Raw genomic sequence first — 24,335 nt, forward strand, 5'->3', positions numbered from 1 at the left:
CTCAGAGGCAAGACAGAAGCAAAGTGTGGGTTGTTACTCATCAAACACTGCAAACACACCTGCACATCCACCCGTCTACTTCCAAATAACTCCCAGTAACAGCTCTATTTGCTCCTTCTTTTAAACCTGTTTAGTGGTTCTGAAAAATAGATGCCTTTCATTATGTAAAGAAGTTATTTTCCCTTCCCCGCTCAGTGAGATGGAGTGAATGCAGAAGCAGAAACACTTGTAGCAGCGGCAGCTCGCCCACTCACCTGCAGCAATGGAGGCCAGACGAACGTAGTCAGAGCCCCTCTCCTCGGGTTCATACGGGTAGCTCTCCACCAGGCTGAGTCCTGCCACACAGAGGACAGAGATTAGTCCTGTTGTCATGACAACTGAAAAATAAATGTTGCTCTTTTGGTGCAGAAATTGTTTTTTTGATGTCCTGAAATATCAACACGCATCATGTATGTTTTTTTAACTTAAAGGGCATGATACAAACACTTCATGTATGGATGAATGGATTGACCTTTTTTGGGAACCTTCAGGCAAAAAATCTGCTGCTGTGGCTTCATGATAAACCCCGACCGTTAATTATCACCATCTGTGCAGTTTGCATGCACCCAACCCAGAGAATATACCGAGGAAGAGTCGTCACAGTTCTCAATGCTGGACCCAATCCTTAATGTGCCTGGAAAATGTGTCTCTCGTCCTCCATCCATCCCTTATTCATACCGCTTTCCTATTCAGGGTCATGGAGGGCAGGAGCCTATCCAATCTGTGCAGCCCTTTTCAGACGCAGAAGCCTACGTGTGTAGCCTGACATGCACCTCCTCCAAAATGTAACTTCGAGTTGAAACGGCACAGACTGCAAGCCCTGTGATTGGTCCACTGGGCGGCATTGTATTTCCTGCAATTACAGCATCCAGAATCGCCGCACATTTAGTCTCCTCTCTATTCTACCATGTCTTATGGCAACACTGTCCAGAGCACGGGGGTTATGGCTGTCAAGCTACAGGTGGGCGGACCTTTCTGGTCAAAAGACATAGAAGTTCTCCCCCCTTTTTCCCGTTGAGTTTTTGTCGTGTGTTATATATGCCACCTTAAAATGATCTGTCATCTGAAACCCTGAGGGGTAACGAGAAGGAAGCAGCGTGAGCTGGTCCCGGAGCTGTGCATGGGGTCCTGGAAAGAAGCCGCCACAGGTAAGGTCCGCCTTTTTCCCTTCGCCTTTTGCTGGACAGCCACCTGATTCCTTCCTTTATTATGGCACAGGCAGCCAACGCTTGGATGCTCTAGACTGAGCTTGTGCCAGGGTTGCGTTGCCGTGACACATGTAATCATTGCTGTATGATAAACAGCAACATGTAACAGCTCTAAATTGACATAATATGTTCGGAATAGCTGTGAAAAAGTAAACTGAAAACATAGCGAGGCGGGAAACAGGCGACCAGACTATCAGAGAGAACACACTGCCCTCTAGTGTTTCATCGGAGTATTGTTGCATGACACGGGCACATTGACGCACAAGTATGTAGTGCTCATGTCTGCATCGGCCACTGCTGCTTGGGGTCAATGCAGAACAAGCAGCAACCTCCGGTCTCGAAATATGAAGCCCATGCAGAAGTGTTATAAACTGCAGTTCATTGAGCGTCCACTTGAGGCTGGCTGCAGAAACACAGGAAACCACATACACACCCATTCAAAAAAGACGATCTTTACAGCAGAAATAAACATATTTACAGCCTGGTCCAAAAAAACGGCTTGGGTCTATGAGCTCTCTATCGACACACACTGTTTGGGGGGTGAATTTTTTTCTAACGCAAGGGTTCAGAAGATATTAAGATTACTAGTTTTCGCCCAAATAAGGACATGACTGACTTGACTGACAGGCGGGGACACATAGCTGTTGGCTAGGAGGCTCAAACCCCGCCTCTTTACATCACATTTTTTGGATGAGTTCAGCATTTCCAATATAGCTCCTGCCACCGATTGGCTTCAAAACAGCGCTCAGGAACAGATGGGTGACGTCACGGATACAATGTCCTTTATTTATACAGTCTATGATGCAGAAGTATAAACCAGGCTCAAGTTATACCCTGGACAACCAGCCGATAACAGGACTAACATATAGAAACAAACAACAAATCATGCCCATACTCCCACCTAAGGGCAATTTGGAGTCACCATTTAACCTAACAAGCATGTTTTTGAAGAGTGGGAGGAAGCCATAGAGAACCCACGCATGCACAGGAAGAACATGCAAACTCCCAGAGAAAGGCTGCCAGGGATCAAACCTGGAACCTTCTTGCTGTGAGGCAACAACTGCACCTACATACAGCCCTGTTCCTCATTCTGTTGTGTATTAAATCTATTTGATACATCTAGTTATGAAAAGTAACCAACATGCCGTGTTGTAACTTCCAGCCTATCTCTGGGTTTCAGCTTATTTGAAACTCCTGGGCGGTCGCCACTTGGTAATCAAGCCTTAACTACATTGAAAAGCTGCAGCTCCACAGATACAAAAGAGAGTCACCTGAGGTTAAAAACCAATTAGCTGCCTTTTTGGTTATAAAACCAGTTTGCCAATCAGTGCTTTACACTGAGTATTTTCTCAAAGCAGCATGAGGTTACTGAAGGAGCTGTAAAGAGGTGGTGTAGTCTTTGCCCAAACTGCAGCCTGCATGAGTGAATAAACGCAGCAATCAAAGTAAATGGTCCGTTAATGGTGTCAAAACACACCAAGCACTAAAAAACTGCCTTGACAAAGAGCCATAGAGCATAATTTAAAGATTTCTAAGTCAAAACATGTCATGGCATTGAAGTTTTCAGATGCTTTGGTAACTCACTTGTGTTTTGAGAACATTTAAATGACTGTATTTAAATGTGGATCAGATCGTTAGGACACATTAAAACAGACAGCCAGATTGACTGCAGGATGCAGGACAAACATTTCAGTTTGTGTCTCAAATCAACCCGGTGTTGACATTAACAACTAAAGCCTCTGTCACACATGTACTCATGAAAGTCTTTAGAAACTTTGAGGAGGCCTGCCCACACAGCTCTGACTTAACACAGTGTGAAGTCTTCCCTGTTTGAAGGAGGGGATCATGGGCAGAGAGGGAGTAAGTCTTGGGATGTAGCCACAGTGTGATGTTTATAATATGAGTATGGATGAGGCAACAGATAGATATGCTGTTTGACAGTTTTTTGGATTTCATGCAATGACATATGTAAACCATAGACTGTTTAAGTTTAATAAATGGACGTAGTATCTGTGACGTCACACGTTTGTCTCTGAGGCGTTGGTTTTTGAAGCCAATCGTCAGTGGGTGCCATATTGGAAAGGATGAACTCAACCTAACTTGCTTTAATCTAGTGTGATGTCTTCCATTGACTCCCCACATTTCCTGTCTCTCTTCAGCTGTCCTGTCAAATAAAGGCAAAAAAGCCCCCCAAAAATATAGCTTTAAAAACTGCAATTCCTCGAGTGTCCACTGGAGGCTGGCTCTGGAAGTACTAGCAACCACATACACACCCATTCATAAAAGCCGATCTTTACAGCAGAAATAAACATGTTTACAGCCTGGTTCAAAAAAAGAGTGTAGTCTGGATAGCTCATTTCTCGATCGGCACACACTGTACAGGGGGTGAATTTTTTCATAACACAGCAATTTTGAAGATATTAAGATTACGAGTTTTCCATTAAACCTGGGGTTGGCAGTCTTGGGAAACTAGCATGAATTTGAATGTAGCTTTCCCTCATGACTCCGTCTAACCCCTCCCCTCCTCCCTCAGAGCTCCTCCAACACGCGCCCCCCCCGCTCACATGCACGAGCGCCGCTGACTTGCGACCATATGATCGTAACTGATTCAAAACCGGTCCTCACCAAAACATTCTCATAGTGAAAGTTAAAAACACAAACAAACATGGCTGCTGTTAGTACTCACAACTGTCATGCTAGCATTATCCAGTTGTCATGGTGACACGATATCAGGAGAAAAGTTATAACACATATATAATACTGTAACAACTCTACTGTTTGTTAAACGTGTTCATTGTAGGTGTGGTGCAGGGGACGGAGACTCGGAGTGCACGCCGGGGAAATGTACGCGCAGGAGGCGGGCAGAACGGCTGGACGGGATTTGAATGGTTTAAAATTTTGGCACCCAAAAAACGGTGATTGGTTGGTGTTTTCCCAGGTTTACTCCGGCTGTAGATAGCAGCTTTTCTTCACTCTTTTTTAAGAACACATTATGTATTGATTGCCATCAGGACATAAAGATAATTTTAACCAGTATGACAAAAAGTGTATCTAAATCTGATTACCAACCCCAGCTTTAAGAGAGGCACAGCTGACTTGATTGACAGGCGGGAACACTGTAGCTGTTGGCGAGGAGGCTCAAAGCCCGCCTCTTTACATCACAACCGCTCAACAGAAGTTAGGTTGAGTTCTACATTTCCAATATGGCTCCTGCTGCTGATTGGCCTCAAAACAGCGCTTCAGAAACAGATGGGGGACTTCACGGATACTACGTCCATAATTTGTACAGTCTATGGTTCCTGCATGTCAATCAAGTCAGCTGTGCCTCTCATTGTGGAAAACTCGTAATCTTAAAATCCACCCCCGTACAGTGTGTGCCGATAGAGAAATTATCTATTCAGACTAAACTCCAGGCTGTAAGCATGTTTATTTCTGCTGTAAAGATCGGCTATTTTGAATGGGTGTGTATGTGGTTTCTAGTACTTCCGGAGCCAGCCTCAAGTGGACACCCGAGGAATTGCAGTTTTTAAAGTTATATTTTTTGGGGGCTTTTTTGCCTTTATTTGACAGGACAGCTGAAGAGAGACAGGAAATGTGGGGAGTAGAGAGTGGGGGAAGACATGCAGTAAACGGTCGACCGGCCGGGAGTTGAACCGGCGACCTCTGCGACGAAGACTATAGCCTCTCTATATGACTATAGTCATCACCCCTGCATGCTATGCTTTGAGTAAACATTTCAAATATTTCCTGCTTTGTCCTCTCACCTATTGACCCCCACTCAATGTAGAAAGCTTACTAGAAGGCTAGCAGGAAAAATGAGGGTAAACCAAGTTTGCTTGGTTAGCAGAACTTTCTAAATATTTTCAGCCTTGCCCCCTGGTGTCCCTTCTTTTTAGTTGTTTTGAGGGTAACAGTGCAAATTTAATGTCTAAGTGTGAGTGTAAATGTACAACACATTGAGAATCAGTGTAGAAGATGGCAATATTAGAGTGCAGCATTTGAAATAAGCCTAAAAGTGATGAAATACACTAAGTGGGGGAGGAAACAAAGGAATTAGAGATCAGTTTGAATTATTTTTACAGAATAATCTTTTCTCTTTAGCTTAGAATTTACCATTAAGCTCTGCAGAGGTGGAAGAAAAAGTCCTGTGTAATGGGCGGCCCACAGATAATCCCAGTACCGTACTGTACCTGCTCCCCACCCCCTCTCCTTAAACCAGTACCATCAGTAACCGTCTTACCGTGCAGCACAGACTGATGCAGACTCCAGTAGATACTCAAGCAGTTCTTCTCCTTCTTCATCCCTCGTTTACATTGGCAGCCGTGGAGAGGAGTGGACAGCAGCGCCGTCATGGCGTTCTCACATTGGTTTCGCGCCCCGGGCCCGAGCTTCACACTGCCGTCTCCCGCCACACACTGCCTGAGGGTGCGCAGTCGCGGGCTGCAGGTGTCGTCGCTGGAGCAGGTGTCTCCGGCTTGCAGGCAATCCCTCCTGCCTGCAGAGAGAGCCAGACGTGGAACTCCTGCAAGAAGAGACAAACAAAGGACGGGTTAGTGTCACGTGGAGGTCCCCCATGACGAGCTCTGAGGAGCGAGTTTGTTTTTGTGTAAACTCGTCCAGTGAAACATTCAAGACGCTGTTTTGGATGCACAAATAAAACCATGCAGGGATTATAAATCCAATACTCTGAACTCATGAAAACACAAACAAGAAAACAAACAAGACAATCTGTTAGGCTGCGAGGTAAGAGAGAGAAGAAACTCAATCACACAAAGGAAACTGACTCAAACACTTCTTTATTTTACCGTGATAATATTTGATACAGAGAGATTGAAGTTTGAGGAACAAACTTGGCTGTTTGTTCTCGCAAATCATCTATTGATTGTTCTTTTTGGTGCACCAGAGATTGTCACAAGTATACCAAAGTAACCAGCCTCCTTCAAAAGACCTGTAACTTCTCAAAGTAGCAGAGATTTGGTTCAAGTTCAAAAAATCTGTCCCAGAAATTGTGCAAAGAAAGCCTCGTGAGACAGGACCAATGATGAGTCAATGAAGAGGAGGAGATAAGGAACCTTAAGAAGTGTCGAAATTACGATAAGCACGAGTGGAAGGAAAATGGGAATGATTTGAAATATTGGAATAATAACCGAGCCATAAAATTACATCTCAGAAACTGAATGATTAGTAAAAGAAATTAAAACACTGAAGATTAAAGACTAAAAGATTAAAGACTATTTCCCCAAAAAAGACAGCAGAGAATTAAGTTTTGGAGGTCATTAAAATGAAAAGGGGAAATTTTCAAAGATTAAAATGTTCAAATGTAGCATTTAGCCGGCTCTGTAGTTAAAACACTGATTTAACCAGCTCTTGTTCTTATTCATGCAGGGTTTGAACTCTCCTGTTGCAGCAACTCATTGAGCTTATAGTTAAGGCCTACTTTTTTAAGATTACATGTTAATCATCAATTACTCATTTGGAAAGATTCAAAACTCAACTAAGAACAGCGACTCAGTGCAGCAGCTCCCATACAGTCAAAGAGAGTTGTCGTGATTATGAAACAGATTTAAAAAATATCAAATCTGTTGAAGAAGTTACAAGATGATGATGTTTTTACTGAACGATATGGGCCAAGCTTTGAAAACACATCTTACAATGCTACTCATGTGTATCTCATATCAAACCTAGACTGATAAATTTACACATCTTACAAATTCAATGGGCCGAGTAAAAAAAAAAGAAGCTTTCAGAACTGCTTTATTCTGAGCTTGTTACCGGGCTGTGTTAAATACTTGATTCTGATTGGTCAAGACTCCTTAACAGCCGTTATTCATTCTCAACTGCAAAAGCAATCACACCTGGTATACCAAATAAATTCCAGGAAAGGAGTCTGGCACATTTCACCTTTGCCTGTTGACACTGTGGTAAAACTGTCTACTGAGTAGAATGGTATAGAATAGAATAGAAAGGAAAGGAAAGGAAAGGAAAGGAAAGGAATGGTATAGAATGTAAAGGAATGGAACGGAATGGTATGGAAAGGAAAGAAAAGGTATAGAAAGGAAAGGAAAGGAAAGGTATAGAATGTAAAGGAATGGAATGGAAAGGAAAGAAAAGGAATGGTATAGCATGGAATGGAATGGAAAGGAAAGGAAAGGAATGGAATGGAATGGAATGGAAAGGAATGGAAAGGAAAGGAAAGGTATAGCATGGAAAGGAATGGAAAGGAAAGGAAAGGTATAGCATGGAAAGGAAAGGAAAGGAAAGGAAAGGAAAGGAATGGAAAGGAAAGGAAAGGAAAGGTATAGCATGGAAAGGAAAGGAATGGAAAGGAAAGGAAAGGAAATGAATGGAATGGAAAGGAAAGGTATAGAATGGAAAGGAAAGGAAAGGAATGGAAAGGAAAGGAAAGGAAAGGTATAGCATGGAAAGGAAAGGAATGGAAAGGAAAGGAAAGGAAAGGAATGAAATGGAAAGGTATAGAATGGAAAGGAAAGGAAAGGAATCGAAAGGAAAGGAAAGGTATAGAATGGAAAGGAAAGGAAAGGAAAGATATAGAATGGAAAGGAAAGGAAAGGTATACAATGGAAAGGAATGGAAAGGAAAGGAAAGGAAAGGAATGGAATGGAATGGTAAGGAAAGGAAAGGAAAGGAATGGAATGGAATGGTAAGGAAAGGAAAGGAAAGGAAAGGAAAGGAAAGGAAAGGAATGGAATGGAAAGGAAAGGAAAGGTAAGGAATGGAAAGGAAAAGAAAGGAAAGGAAAGGAAAGGAAAGGAAAGGAAAGGAAGGAAAGGAAAGGAAATGAAAGGAAAGGAAAGGAAAGGAAAGGAAACGAAACGAAAACAGGGGAAGGAATGGAATTGAATGGAATAGAATGGAATGGTACCAAAGAGAATAGAATGGAAATCTTCTGATTGATCAAAGCCACATAACTCAGTGATTAATTCTACACAAAAGAAGCAATGCTTGAGACAACCTGATCACACATGTCATATTAATATACTCCACATACAGGAGTCCATCACATCCCCCCTCTGCCTGTTGACACTGTGGTAAAAATGTTAGTGTGGTCTCAGTGGAGAGATAATGACAGTTAGCCGGCACAGATTTAAGAGCAGCCTGAGGGGCTACTGGACCCCAACCATCTCTGAGAGGGAAAAGTGGAGCAACATCCTGTCCTGCAATCCAGTCAACGGCAGCAGAGCTGGTGAGAGCATCCCTGAGCCGCTGATCTCTACAAAGTCAGTCCACCTTCAATGGAAATATTCTGTTTAATGTGATTCATAAAAAAACAAGCAGGCTTATGAATGTAAATGTCCAGTTTATGTTAATTCGTACCACAAGGAGGCTAATAGGAAGCGGGTGCCATGAAAGCGTTACCAACCATGACCTCTCCGCTTCACACCGGGGTCCTGCTCAGGGACTCTGGTTTGCACAAACACGCGTTCACCATTCATTATCTCTTCTTCATTATCTCTAACATGTTACTCTCTGTTGCAAGTGAAGCGGATTTTAATGTGTGAAATAGCTTGATTCCTTCTTTAACCATGTCCAAACAAACCGGTGAGTGGATGTGATATTTCATGATCCACTGAATCATTGCTAAAATAATGTAAATTGAATTGAATATGATAATTGGATTACATTCCTGCATCCCCTGTCAGAAGCTATCAAACTTGGCCAACGATGCATTACACTACTTGTATTCCAGCATTTTAAAATGAGATTCATAAACCCGAAGGGGGGTTCTGTATTATTCATGAATTCATACAGTTGTCACAGAGAATACATCTGACAACACCGACTGGATTTTGATGGAACTTGGGGGAATGATGCATCTCTCCAATACATCCTGACATGTTCAGAATTAGACTGAAGTGTTTGAGCGCCAGTCAAAACAAAGTGTCATATTTGTTACAGATTGGCCCAGAGATGGGCTGCATCATTTGTGTGTGTGTGTGGAGGGGGGTGTGTTTACTGCCTTCATGTGGCATAATAACATGCAGGATTCATTCCTCTGAGGACGGTAAATACTTGTTTATTCCCAGCTGTCTTAGAGCTATGAGACTCACTTTTAAAAACAATGCACTGCTTATTAATCCACTCACTTGTGCAGTGAGGCCAACACATACATGCATGTATTGACTAAAATATACAATTACAGGAGCATCACGTTTTAATCAGAGAGGACAGGGTCTGTTGTTGCATCATTTCAAACACAGATGAGGTAAGACGAAGAGTCTACAGGGATGCTGTGAGGCGCAGGCTGCTCGGGGTGTGGGAAGTCAGGTGGGGCAGTGGAAAGAAAGATAAAGTCCACTTTGGGGGGTGTGTGGCGATGATGAATGGGTTACACTTTCACTAAGGAGAGCCAGGATTGAGTTTTGTGATTAAGAAAAGGTCTGTGTGGAGTTTTATGTCTTTTATGAACCTAACCATGTGTCTAAAAGTCAAACAGAACACTGAATTACAACTACATGTTAGAAAACAGACAGAAAACAGCAACAAAACATCAGCATCCAGGGCCCGTTTGCACGTCCAGCCATTACACAAACGGGACCATTAGTCTCAACGTACCGTTATGGAACGGCCCATTTGGCCGTAGCATTAGCCGCATGCACGACTGCAAATAATTGGCCAATTAACTAATTGCGCCATGAAAGCAAGGCTGGTGCAAAACGTCATATGTCCAGGGAACCTCCTGGAAAACCCCTATCCAACAAATTCCAACTGTGCATGCCTACTACGCATAAACAACAATAAACATGGAGAGCGGTACCGGTGTGACTGAGAGAAGATCAAGAAGAATGAATATTCTCATATATATTGACCATAGTCTGCTATGTGCAATGAAATGTATTGCACAAAACTGGAAAGACACTAACAGACCCAGTACCACCCATTGGTTAAATCAGATGTTGTCAACTCTCCCATTAGAAAAAATAACATACATCCAGAGAGCCAAAGAACATGTTTCTGAAAAAAATGTGGCAACCCTTCATTGATTATGTCCAAAAACAATCCAACACTGCAGTCCAAAAATCCATGTAGAAATGCAGATTCTTTCATTTTGTTTTAATATATCCAACTGACCTTGATTTTAGTTCTTTCAAATTGAATAGCCTTGTTTGATTTAGAGAAGCTTTGTTCGTTCTATTCATTTATTTTTTATTATTATTTTCTCTCTTTTTTGTTGTTTAGTTGTTATTGTCTTGTTTGTCCATTTGTTAAACATTGAGATACAGCCATACAATTGTGAAAGTACAGAATGAACAAACAGCAGTTATCAGCAAGTCAATCATCAAAGATAACAAACAAGGAGAAAGGGAAAGTTTGGCTTCAGATCTTGAACCGGGTAAATGCGTGTGGTGTTTCTGAGCGCGCTCAGTAGAAGACCTACAAAATAAAATCAGCAACATGAAAGCGGCTTTGCGCAACAAGCACCGCCACCAACAATGTGGTCCAGGTGGAGGACCACCTGTCCCACCATTGAAGGATGAGGACTTGGTAACGGTGTTGTTTGGGAAGGAGGAAGGAAGGATTCACACTTATGTTCTAATTCATTCATGTGAAATAATCTACAGCAGTACTTTGATTTACATGGTTATGATTTGGTGTTCACTACAGGGTGGAGTTGCGTAGGATCAGCCTAACAGGTGAGGTGATCCTGCCGTTACCACCTGTAATGGAGGGGTCTACCGCCATTGAATGTAATGCTTTGTTGGGGCGTTAACCTGGCTCATGCAGACCGCTCACAAATTCTTTTTCATATATACATATTTTTGGCCTTTTTTCCTTTATTTTATAGGACAGCTGAAGAGAGACAGGAAATGTGGGGAGTAGAGAGCGGGGGAAGACATGCAGGAAATGGTCGGCCGGCTGGGATTTAAACCGGTGACCCCTGCGATGAGGACTGTAGCCTCTGTATGTGGGGCGCTTAGACCGCTAGGCCACCAGCGCCCCATCAAATTATTTTTTCACCATTAGTACAAACAGCCTGTTTTCATCGCTAATGGCCGGTGGTTGGATGTTGACATCCTCTAAGACATTGATTCCAAACCTGGAGTCCAGAGGGGGGCTCTGAGAACAAGAGGCTCCTGTGATGCTTCCATTTGATAGTCAAGACATCCTACTTCTAACCTGCTGATGACAGTCAAGGGAAGATAAGAGGCTCTCAAAAATCATTAGGATTGTTGTATGTACCAATTAGAATCCATCCAAAAGTTGTTGAAGTTTTTCAATCTGGCCATAACGGGTGAGAGGCCAATCGACCAACTCACCAACAGGGCCATGCTGCTAGCTTGGCTGCAAACCTCATCAACATAATGTTGTGCCAGCCAGCACAAACACAGACCTGACTGCCAAAAAACTGCTCTAACCACCGACAACCATTTTTCACTCCAGCAGGAAGCCCGCTTTTTAAAATACCAAACATGTCAGGCTGAATCTCGGTGAAATGTGCATAAAATGACGAACAAGACAGACGAGACATTTCTATTTGAGGGAATGGTGTAGCCATAAAAAAATATGAAGTCTTAGGTTTGAATATTTCTTCCCGTGCAAACATTATATATCTTTGATAAAGAGCTGGAACAGGCAGAGACAGAATTGATGTGGAACACTGTCGGGGTGTGCATTAGCTTCATTTTTTGGGAGGCTACTTGAGGGAAAACATGACACTAAATGTCAAGGAGTTAATTACATATCTGTTTTATCGCCGCTGCTATAAAACGGGCACCACCCTACAATAAAAATGATTGTGATTAGCTTTGAACAAGTGAGAAGGATTGGATATCCAGCGCTTGACAGATTCCCTGAGAGCATTTCTGTATCGTTGCCGGCTTTGTGCGACTTCTTGTGCAGTGGGTTGGTTCATTAATTAAATCTCAATCAAATCTGATTCCATCACAGCTCAATCAAGCGATACAGAGTAAAAAAAAAAACGATGACAAATTAAAGGCTGATGTTCCACTTGAAGATTCACAAAACTGTCACTGAATACAACATCTTGGTTTGGCTCAAACTGAGCACCTCTCTCTCGGTTTCCTGCCTGAAGAAATGATCAGATAAAACATAAAAAGGTACAAGATATCTGAGTTCAGTCTGCATCCTCAGGTGGAGCATGCTGTACCTGCCTTAGAAAAGGACTTCTTAACCTTTTCCGGGGAGTCAGCTAATCTCGTGGCAAGCTGTCAATAAGAATCTTTGCAGAAGGAAAGGCAGGAAGAGCTTGTTGCTGTAGGTTTGGGGATGTTTGTGGATGGTATTTAGAGAAAGCAACTGCCACTCAGGTGAAGAGCTCATCTTCTCTGAGGTCTTGACAGGCAGTACTTGGTGTACCGAAAAATACATCCCCCTCAACAAGTCACTTATTCCACCGCCAGAGCCTTGAAATCAGATTGAGTCTCTGAGAAGCAAAAGGGAAAGGGGAAAACTGCAGGGCGAGATAATGTCATTCGTTTTTTGATGCAAATCAGCTCCACTTGTTGAGCTTTCTCGGATCAAGTGACGCTACCTTGGAAAAAAAAAAACAGCAGAGGAATCAGACTAATGTCAAGATACTTCACTTGCTTGGAGAAAACTCTCAAAATGCAAATTTGCATCGCAGAAACACGATATTTTCTCTCAGGCTGTGGTAGTTATCCTTGCTCGGTTTAAACAATATTCAAACGTATTCAGAGTGATTTCTTTTGCTGCTCTTATGCAACTATGTGGGAGTGCAGGTGGGAGCAGATATGTGGGTGGCGTGTGTGGGTGTTCTGATATGAAAGGTGGAGCTCGGAAGAACCTCAAGCAAGGTTTGGCTTCCCTTTTGGCTCCAGGCAGAGAAAAAAAAGCCCCCGGTGAGCAGAAACAAATCTTATTAAATTGCAACTAATCCAGTGTGCAGAGAGGTTTGATTTTTGTCGGAGGAATTAAGCAGCACTGCAGATTTGGAGAGATAGCTTTTTGCCTGGAAACAGAGCCGCGGTAGTTCAAAGAGAGGCAGTCAAAACCAATTAGGAGAAATCAGTTAGCTTGTCATTCAAATTTGTTCCATCTTATATCCCTCTCTGTTTATCCCACTGAGGTAAATAATCTCCCTCTTCCTCTCTACCTGCTCTTTTTGTTTCTCTCCATCTTTGTTTCCACTCTACCAGCGTCACCCTCTCCACTTATCTCCTTCCCTCTCACTTCTCTGTCTCATTCCCTCATCCCTCACTCGCACACACCTGGTTATGTTCAAGGAGCAGACACTGAGATTAAAGAGGTATTTTCAAGAAAACAAGTTGCCTGAAAGCAAAACTAAGAGCACCTCACATTCCCTGGATCACAGGGTGTACTGGCGCCATCGACACAGCCAGAAACAAGAAAAGAGACAAAATCTTGCTACCTTTTTGGAGGGGCGAAGTGTTGGACTGCACAAATAAACAACAAACAATATTTCAAATCAAGGGCGATTCAAGGAGCACAGGAGCATGTCGATTTGACAACAAGAGCCAAAATACACAACAGGCTTAACATAGCATCAATACCCAGCTGTGTTAAATACGTCTGATTGGTCGAAACCCAATTACAATCAACAATCAATTGAAATGTTCAGCTTGATGTGAATTATAACAAATAAACAGACTCCTTCCTTAACAGACTGATAAGGATCTACTGCCATGGAAGCAGAGGGACTATTTCTTTAGCTGTATTAAAGGTGACATATCACGCTTTTTTCATCAACATATATTGGTCTAAGAGGTCCCCAAAACATGTCTTTAAAGTTTATGCTCAAAAAAACACTTTGAAATCAGATTTTGGTCTGCCTGAAAACCCCTCTTCTTCAGTCCTCCTCAGAACACTCTTGTTTTCTCTCTGACCACGCCCCCTCAGGAAGTGGATGTGCCCTCGGCTGTCCAGCACGTTGATCTAATGTTTACATGTTGGCTGAATATACATGGCTGCTCAGAGATCACGTTACTTCAACCCTCTGAATCTGATCCAGGATCTGATCCTGATGGAGAGGCGCCTGTAGCAGGACCTTTCTGAAGGATTGGTCACAGATTTAGTGTTTCTTGTTGTTTTATTTATCAGTATGTTGACGTGTGTCTTGGTACAAAGCTACGAACATGTAGCTATGTGGCTATGCTAACTAGCGCTAGCACTTATCCATGACAAATAAAAATCATCCACTAGATCTTCAAATCTGCAGACGTGGGGAGTAAAACCGACCTTTGTGTTTATTAAGACAGCCTACAACTAGCATGCCTCCCTCCTAAGCTCCTTGTTAGCACACATGTGTGCAGGTAATGAAAAACGGAGGAGGGATTCAGTATTAGTTTATACAGTCTATGGGCTGAACAAGCTCCGAGCTCTGACTCCGTGACAGACCGGATATTGTTGTTACGTAACAAAAACACTGAAGTCTGAAACGGCTGGTTTCAGCACACATTTACAGAAAGGTGGAGAAATCAGAACAGGGGCAGAATGGATTCTTTTCATTCTCAGGGGGTCTGTAGACAGGGACACATATTTCAGGTAGAGAACAATTAAAGTCAATTTTGCATGATATGTCACCTTTAAAGCTGGGGTTGGTAATCAGATTTAGATACACTTTTTGTTATACTGGTTAAAATGATCTTTATGTCCTGATGGTAATCATTACATAATGTGTTCTTAAAAAAAAAGCCTCTATCTACAGCCGGAGTAGACCTGGGAAAACACCAACCAATCCCTGCCATCAGGAGCCAAGTTATGAAACCAATCAAACCCCGTCCTGCCGATCTGCCCGCCTCCTGCAAAGCGTACATTTCATGTTTGTTTGTGTTTTTAACTTTCACTATTGTCGTGGAATTTTCATAGTCTTATGTATGTGTATGTAAGAATGTTTATCTATTGTATTCTTTCAGTCTAAGTGTCAAGTTTAGAGTAACTTGATTCCTATGTCGTCTGTGACGGGCGAGATAGTGTCAGTGTAGTAATCAAGGTCTCTCCCCCTGCTCCCGTCTTTATGTATGTGTTGTGGCCGACTTACTGTCTCCAGAACCAGAGCACAGGTCTTCTTCCACACACTTTAGTGTCGTCTTCAGATGGAATAAATACCATGCCAAGGGTTTTGACTGGGAGAACTGACTTGGCATTGCACTGCACTCTCCTGCCTGTGTACTGTTATGTTATTTCTCCTTGATCAAGTTCTACATAAACTATATCAACGTAAGCCGTCCGAGTCTCCTGAGTCTTCTGTGTCCAGTGTCCAGTCTGTTGCTGAATTCCATCACAACTATGATAATGTTTTGGTGAGGACCGGTTTTGAATCAGACACTATCTATAGTTAGAGCTGGATCAGGCTTGGACCAGCTTTTGTCATGCTGCTATAGGCCTAGACTGCCGGGGGAACTGGCACACTGACACACTGGGATCCTAGCTCACTCCCTTCCCCCCAACCCCCTTCATCACTTACTTTAACTCTGCCTGTCCCATTAAAGTTACTAACCATAGACCTTCCTGGAGTCCCTGAGCTCCATTGTCTCGTAGATTCCTCTGAGCTGCTGTAGACGATCTGGACTCCAGCTGATACGGACGTGCTGGACTCCAGCGGCAACAGCTTCTACTACTCGTCTCATCACTATCACCTCTCTCTCTTACTCCCCTCTATCCCTCTTTCCAGACCCAACTCGGTCGAGGCATGATGGCTGTCTAACATGAGTCTGGTTCTGCCTGAGGTTTCTGCCTGTTAAAAGGAAGTTTTTCCTCACCACTGTAACTTGCTAAATACTGTGATGTGCAATGCTCATGATGGATTAAGGTAGGGTCAGACTGAGTCTTACCCTGCCTTGAAGTTGGGTCTCTGTTCATTATTTGTTCATAAATTATAAAAAACCTGATCTCTAAATTAAGGGTGAAGCTCGGTTTCTATTACAGAAACAAGTCATGTTTCTCTCTTAGAGCTTGGAAGCTCCTGAGGTCAGCTACTTTCTTGCCTGTACTTGATTATGGCGATGTTGTGTATATGTGTGCTTCATCCAGCTGCCTACAGACCTTGGTTCCGGTCTACCACTGTGCTCTGAGGTTTATCACTGGTTGTAGCCGCCTCACCCACCACTGCGAATTGTACGCTAAAGCTGGCATGCCTTCCTTAAATGTAAGGAGATATACACACTGGATGACTCTGGTTTATAAGGCTCTTCTTGGCTTGGCTCCTACTTATTTATGCACTTTTCTCAAGAGAACTGGAAGCCGTTATGCCCTACGATCAAATGACATTTTGCATCTTTCTACTCCTCGTGTTCGAACTGAAACGGGAAAAAAAAGCATTCAGTTTCTCTGCCCCCTCTGCTTGGAATGCCCTCCAATCTGAACTGAAAGCTGTCAGCATTTGTTTCATTGGAAGCTTTCCGCTCTATCTTAAGAAAACGACAACGGAAATCCTTCGAGCAGTGCCTGTGTTCTTAAATTGTAACTGTAAAATAACTTCTGCACTTTATTTTATCAAATTGCTTGTATTTTATATTTTAATGTTTGTTGTCGTTGTTATCTGTCTGTTTTGTTTACTATGACGTATGTTGCTGCCTCTCTTGGCCAGGTCACCCTTGCGAAAGAGGTCTCGATCTCAATGGGTCTTTTATCTGGTTAAATAAAAAATAAATAAAAAATAATTTGACATAGAGTGGTCTAGACCTCCTATGTTTGTAAAAGCGTCTTGAGATAACGTTTGTTGTGATTTGGCGCTACACAAATAAAGATTGATTGATTGATTGATTGATTGATTGATTGATTGATTGATTGATTGATTGATTGTCTATCATATGGTCATGAATCAGCCACGCTCGTGCAGCTTTAATAACTCATATTCAATTTATACTCTGCATGGTCAGGGTCCTGCTCACACTGTCTGTCACAGTTATCACCTGCCACACCTGCTCAGCCTCTCAGCCCACTACATTTCCACTCCCCTTCGTTTACCTGAACCACATTCTCCTCATTAAGCCAACTCAAATCACCTGTTTCTCATTACCTGCTGACAGTATTTAAGTCCCGGTTTCAGCTCACTCAGTGCCAGATTGTTCTCACTGCAAATGCAAGACTCTCCAGCACTTATCCTCGGACTGATCTCCCAGTTTCGACCCTGCCTGTCCCCGACCTTCCTTCCTCGTTTCTGCCCTGGTAACTACCTCAGCCTTCTGTCCCCGACCAAGAGATTTGCCTGCTCCTCGTCTGTTTCCAGCCTGATCCTCCACACAGCGAAACCAGCATCTCAACAGACATTGTGTGACCGGGTTAGTAAAGACCTACAAAGACTTGTTACCTGCTGTTTCCTCCGGGCTCCAGTGTGCTGCTTTTGGGTTCACCCTCACACCCGTAACACTGTCAGGGTTCTAATATGCATAATCACCTTTTTCTTTTTTTTACATTTTTAATCTGGCTTTTGATTTGGAGTCTTTTATTTTTTGCATTTTTATCATTATTTTAATAACATTTATTTATCTTATCTATGTATTTACTTCTTGTATTTATCTGATTTGTTTTACTTTAACTGATTTTAATTTTGCTTTCTACTCTTATGAATTTTATTAATTTTACTATATTGATTTATTTTATTTTCAAGAATTATTTAATATGATTGTGTCTTTTATTATTTTACCACTTCTGTTGTTTTCTGTCTCCATGTTCCTTTGTGAAGCACTGTGGGCTGCATGTTTGTATGTATGAAAGGTAATATATAAATAAAGCTGAGTTGAGTTAGAATCACCTGCCCACTATACATTACGGGGTCCTGTAAATTACAATAAGCATGCAAAAAGTAATAGAAATTAATTAAATTCAAATGCAAAAAGAATCACAAACGTTGACTCTTTAGGACAGCTGGGCCACAACTTAAATTGTTTTCATAATTCTTCAGCTATCGACGACTTCAGCTAATATTAGCATTCACCTGATTCATAATTAGCATCACCTTTAGCTTGGTACCATCATTAGCTAGGAGTAAACTCATTTTAAATAAGACCTAATTAGGAAGTAGAAATGACGAACATGTAAATGGCACATTAAAATGAATACCTTGATTGGCTAGTGTTTTTCTCCTCCATCATAAGGCGTTTAAAATATAATTTTGGGCTACACCAGATGCTGATTGTCACCATACCACTGTTGTGTGTGTGCAGCCAGATAGATGTGATTTAAAATGTGCTTAGTCGTGCCTTTATATTTTTAATGGTCTGAACAGTTTTTAAATGGATGTTACTTGTAATTATGAAAGTTCATTTAACTTGGATGCCGAGTGAGAGTTTCTGTACTTCCATTATATGCATCAATACGAATGTGAAGCGAGTTTCCAGAGGCTTTAACAGCAAAAAAACTCCCAACCAACACAAAACAACGACCATTATCCTCCTCTCTCTGTCCCGGCTCAGTTATCTACTCAAAGCAAACCGGTGTGCGGAGAACTCAATAGAACTCATCTCATCTGGTGGCTCCTCACGTCTCCCTGCCTCCCACCTAAAACCCCAGGCTCCTCCAACAGCCACCGGGCATCAGTCACTGCCATCAGCCACCAGCTATCAGCCAGCCAAAGTTTCCTTTAAAATCTATAAGCTCTTTCTTCCCCCACAGACAGAACCGCATTCCCACTACGTCACATAAAGGAAAGTCAATAGGATTTAATCCTCGATAACTGATGTTCATCAGTGTGAAGAGTCCATACCATGAATGATGATGATAAACTGGGACGAGAGCGGAGATATATCGATGACAATGATAAAATGAATTATGTGACTCAGCTTTTGTTGTTCGTCAATATCCCAGAAACAACTTTACTGCTTAGTCGTCTTAAAAGTTGTGTCCCCAAAAGGAGTGCAAGATTGGGGACAGGGCTCTCCCTTGGGTCTTACATTCCTGTACTAAACCCCCAAAGGACGCGGTTGTAGTCCTTCCACAGGTCCTCAAAACACGTGAAGACTGGATGCACAAACTAGGAACTCTACAGAACAGAAGCTGTCCTGTGCAACAAAACCACTAAGTACAATACCAGTAAGCAGTCCCTCCAGGAAATTGCGATTTCGCAATCGCAACTATCAAAGTAAATTCAACCAATCAGACCTTGCAATTTTATACAATCACTGCGACTTTCCCTCAAATTTGACCAATCACCTTAATCTCAGCTCCTGTACGACATTGGTTTCGACATCAATCTCACTTCCTTTGAACATAAAGGTAAGTCCTCACTTGATCGGCACTTTTCAACAATAAAACACGCACAGAGAACGGGTGAAGAGCGAGGACAGCAGGCGGGACAAGTGGCGATGACATCGTTGTTATTTAGATTGGATTAGAAATCCTTCATTTTCCCCAAGGGGCAATTTGTGTCGCAACAGCAGTCCACACATCCTATACATACAAGCAATACACACAACAACAAACACATGTTCACAAATCAATTCAAGTGCATATCCATATAACTTAAAGGTGACATATCATGCAAAATTGACTTTTTAATGGTTCTCTACCTGAAATATGTGTCCCTGTCTACAAACCCCCCGAGAATGAAAAAAATCCATTCTGCCCCTGTTCTGATTTCTCCACCTTTCTGTAAATGTGTGTGAAACGAGCCGTTTCAGACTTCCGTGTTTTTGTTACGTAACAACAATATCCGGTCTGTCAAGGAGTCAGAGCTCGGAGCTTGTTCAGCCCATAGACTGTATAAAATAATACTGAATCCCTCCTCCGTTTTTCATTACCTGCACACATGTGTGCTAACAAGGAGCTTAGGAGGGAGGCATGCTAGTTGTAGGCTGTCTTAATAAACACAAAGGTCGGTTTTACTCCCCACGTCTGCAGATTTGAAGATCTAGTGGATGATTTTTATTTATCATGGATAAGTGCTAGCGCTAGTTAGCATAGCTACATAGCTACATGTCGTAGCTGTAGCTGTGTACCAAGACACACGTCGACATACTGACAAATAAAACAACAAGAAACACTAAATCTGTGACCAATCCTTCAGAAAGGTCCTGCTGCCTTTCTGGCAGAGGTCGGTTTTACTCCCCACGTCTGCAGATTTGAAGATCTAGTGGATGATTTTTATTTATCATGGATAAGTGCTAGCGCTAATTGGCATAGCCACATAGCTACATGTTCGTAGCTGTGTACCAAGACACACATCTACATACTGATAAATAAAACAACAGGAAACACTAAATCTATGACCAATCGTTCAGAAAGGTCCTGCTGCAGGCACCTCTCCGTCAGGATCAGATTCAGAGGGTTGAAGTAACGCGATCTCTGAGCAGCCGTGTATATTCAGCCAACATGTAAACATTAGATCAACGTGCTGGACAGCCGAGGCACATCCACTTCCTGAGGGGGCGTGGTCAGAGAGAAAACAGACTGTTCTGATGAGGAATGAAGAAGAGGGATTTTCAGGCAGACCAAAATCTGATTTCAAAGTGTTTTTTTGAGCATAAACTTTAAAGACATGTTTTGGGGACCTCTTAGACCAATATATATTGATGAAAAAAGCGTGATATGTCCCCTTTAACCCCTGTGGGTGACATCATTCTTTCTGTGCATGAGACCAAGGTAAGGAGCTACAGCTTCTTTAAAAGCCCAACAGCTGAGGGAACAAATGATCTAATATATCGGTTCGATCTTGCCCTCCCAGTGTAAGTGAACCTCCTCCCTGTTGGCAAAAGTCTAAACTCTGAAAAAAGGGGGTGGTGAGGGTCTTCAAGGATGGCCTTTGACTTCTGAGTGGCTCTCACTTGATAGAGATGGCCAAGATTATTAAGATAAGTGCCAACGATCTTTCGGCAGACTTTGACGATGCAATCTAACTTGTCTTTGTTAAAAATGCTGAGGTTACCAAACCAAGAGGTCATTGTAAAAGTTAAAATAGACTCAATAAAAGATGAATGAAATATTTTTAAGAGTGATCTGTCAACATTAAAACTCCTCAGCTTCCTCAAGAAAAAGAGTCTCTGATTATATAGATACTAGAGTTATTATCTGAGGGTCTCAGTGTTAGCTTGGTCTCTACCATAGACTGTAAAAAATATGGACGTAGTATCCGTGACGTCACCCACCTGTTCCTGAGAGCTGTTTTGAAGCAAATCGACGGCAGCAGCCATATTGGTAATGCGGAACTCAACTAGGCAGAGTGTGACGTAGTGTGAGTCTCTTAGCCAATGACTGTGTGTTCCCGACAGGGAGTCACGTCAGTCATGTCCTTATTTGGGCAAAACTCATAATCTTAATATCTTCTTAACCGTCGCGTTAGAAAAAAATTCACCCCCCGTACAGTGTGTGCCATTAGAGAGATTAGCGTTGTAGGGCCAAGACGTTTTTTGAACCAGGCTGTAAACATGTTTATTAATGCTGCAAAGATCCTCTTTTTCCCATTCATATCTATGTGGTTTCCGGTGTTTCTGCAGCCAGCCTCAAGCGGATTTTCGATGTATTGCAGTTTATATCACTTCCGCATTGGCTTCATCGTTTGAGACCGGAGTTTGCCGCATGGTCTCTACCTGCAGCAGGTGTGCTTTGTGAAGCAGCTCTCCCCGCCTCCATGCATCTGTCTCATCTTCATTGAGGATTTTTACCCCCCGGTGTGCGTTAGTGACAAAGACACAACCGGGGGACGTCTGTTTAATATTTGAGGTTTGACTTTGTTGCCGCCATTACCGTAAAAAGCTCTGCGTCTACAGCTTGATTTAATCCAGTTTGGTGACACATCAGAAGAAGAAGAAGAAGAAGAAGAGCGTACTTTATTAATCCCCAGGGGGAAATTCAAATTTTTCACTCGTGTTATTTTTCAGTCATGCTACGCGCACAGTTTGTGGTATATACATACAATGCACACACATGCTTAGAGAGAGATGTCAGAGTGAGGATGCTGCCATCAACCAGCTCTCATCCCAAGCAGCTGGGGGTTCGGTGCCTTACTCAAAGGCACCTCGGCAGAGCCCAGGCAAGTGAACCAGCACCTCTCCAGCCACCAGTCCACTTGCCAAGCTTCGTCCACCGGCGACCCTTCGGTTCCCAATCCAAGTCCCTACGGGCTGAGCTACTGCCGCCCCCAAAATCAGACACATTTAATAAGTTTTGATCAACTCCTTGTTGAAAGAAAAAATCAAAATACAGTCGCAGTGGCCACATCAAGAATGTTTTCTAAAAACAACTGTGATTTAGCATAATTATTTCCTTGCCCCTGAGATGTTATTGGGGTAAAAAATCCTGGAGGGACTGAGTAATAAAACTACAGATGCATTAATACCTCTGGGAGCTTTAACAAAACCCTTGTGGTTAATAGCTTTTGTTTAAGCCTTAGCTAAAGGTCGGTGTGATCGTATCAAACTGCTTCAGATTGTATCGGTGTATCAGGAAGATTAACTGCCCAACAACAAAATGTCATTGATTAATCTCAACTTTTTCTCAAGCAAAGTTCCCAAACATTTCCAGTTTCCTCTCCCTCAAAGACGAACATTGCTTCTTTTCTTAATCTCAGATTATTGTTGATTAAACATCTTCAGCTTTTGGACAAAACAAGCTTCACGAAAATATAATTCTGTGCTCCCAGAATTTTTCTCCATTTTGGGGCGTTTAATGGACGTAATGAAGCTCGGTGTTTGAGAGATTATAGTAACTGTAAAATTTATACAGCCTAGCTGAAGACTTTGACTCATTAAGGGAGGATTCACATCATGAATGTGGATCGCTTTAGACTTACTTAAGGTTGGGAGAAGATTTGGGGGTTGGAGAAAGATTACAGCGGGAGAACAAGTGCCATCGGTTTTTACAATTCAACTCAGCTCAGTCATTTCCTTTCTCTAACTAGGTGCTTTGATTTTACGTTGAATTACAGCATGCATCATGTGTCAAATATGAGCCCCTGAAATGTCCTGCATGCACACGTTATTATCTTATGCACACAATTTATTAACTTGTGCAAATATGAGGTCTTTTACAGCCACTTCAAGGCAATACATTTACCATTTATTACCAAATGTAAATACAGTTATGCTTGGTGCTGCAGGCTTGGCTTTTAAAATGCACTCTGGGTTAGCCAAGCAGCAGGTTTTGGCTTTTCAGGGAGTGCTTTGCAAAATCCCCTAGGAATGTAGAAACAATGCTTTGAGACGAGAGAGGAGGAGGAGGCTGTGGTGGTGTTGGAGGCTTTGCCAGCAGCAGAGTGTGGGTAGTACTGGTGTAGGAAGGATCAGTGCGAGCGGAGACGTGTTTAAATGGACCGCCTTGTTGTGAGAGTGAGCTGTGATTGGTCTGTGAGTGATTAGAAACCATGATTCAGTCAGCTGCCCTGTTGATTAATAACCATGTGCTGTAGTTTTGGACAGGGGCGCTGCTAGGGATTTTGGGCCCCATGAAAGAATATCACATTGGGCCCCATCACCAAAGGCCACAAGAACCCTGTGCAACTGCTGTCAGTCAGCATCAACATATCTGATTTGAAGGTATTATCTGAGTAATCTCTGTGACATTAAAACAGACAAAATCACTCAATGCTTCAACCTGCCCAGCATCCAAAACAGACTATAGGCTGTAGCTTATGTCGCTTAGCTATATCTTTGTTTTTAGAGGCTTTAGTAATAGTACAGATAGAGAGAGAAAGAAGAGATTCCCACAGACCCCCTTTGTCACAGTCTGCTCACCTCCTCCCCTCTGTCAGTAATTTTCCACTCTCCTTGCCTCTGCTCCACTCTGCTGGCCAGCCACGCCCCCTCATCAAGCAACCCAGTTCACCTGCACACTCACCTGCTCCTCATCTGCAATCAAGCCGGTTTCTAAGCAGCAGCCACTCTCCACTCCTTGCCAGATTGTTCTTTGACCTCATGCAAAACTTTCCAGCGTTCTTCTCCGGACTGATCTCCCGTTGCCGACCCTGCCTGCCCGTGACCATCCCTCCTCGCCGCTTCCCAGGAAAACACCTACGCCTTCTGTCCCTGACTACGAGTTCTGCCTTCGCCCTTCCGGGGTTCTGCCTGTCCGTCCTCGTGGCCGTTTGGCGTCCTGTCCTCCCTGCGGAGTACGAGTGAGTCTGTTCTTCAACTCCCTCCGGGATCTGTCTGTCACCTGTGCTTGATTCGTCAGGCTGTCATCGAGCCCTGAGAGACT

At 42.7% G+C, this 24,335-nt stretch overlaps 1 long non-coding RNA gene across 1 annotated transcript; it reads right to left on the bottom strand.

The window, feature by feature from the left end:
* Window positions 1-245: 245 nt before the first annotated feature.
* LOC117806394 lies at window positions 246-23,920 on the bottom strand. The gene is made up of 3 exons (XR_004629661.1): window positions 23,873-23,920; window positions 5,488-5,769; window positions 246-335 (listed from the first exon to the last, which is right to left on the bottom strand). It is a non-coding gene; the product is annotated as an uncharacterized LOC117806394 (long non-coding RNA).
* Window positions 23,921-24,335: the final 415 nt, after the last annotated feature.

Source organism: Notolabrus celidotus, chromosome 22 (assembly GCF_009762535.1).
Source record: "Notolabrus celidotus isolate fNotCel1 chromosome 22, fNotCel1.pri, whole genome shotgun sequence".
In the NCBI taxonomy this organism is placed as follows: domain Eukaryota; kingdom Metazoa; phylum Chordata; class Actinopteri; order Labriformes; family Labridae; genus Notolabrus; species Notolabrus celidotus.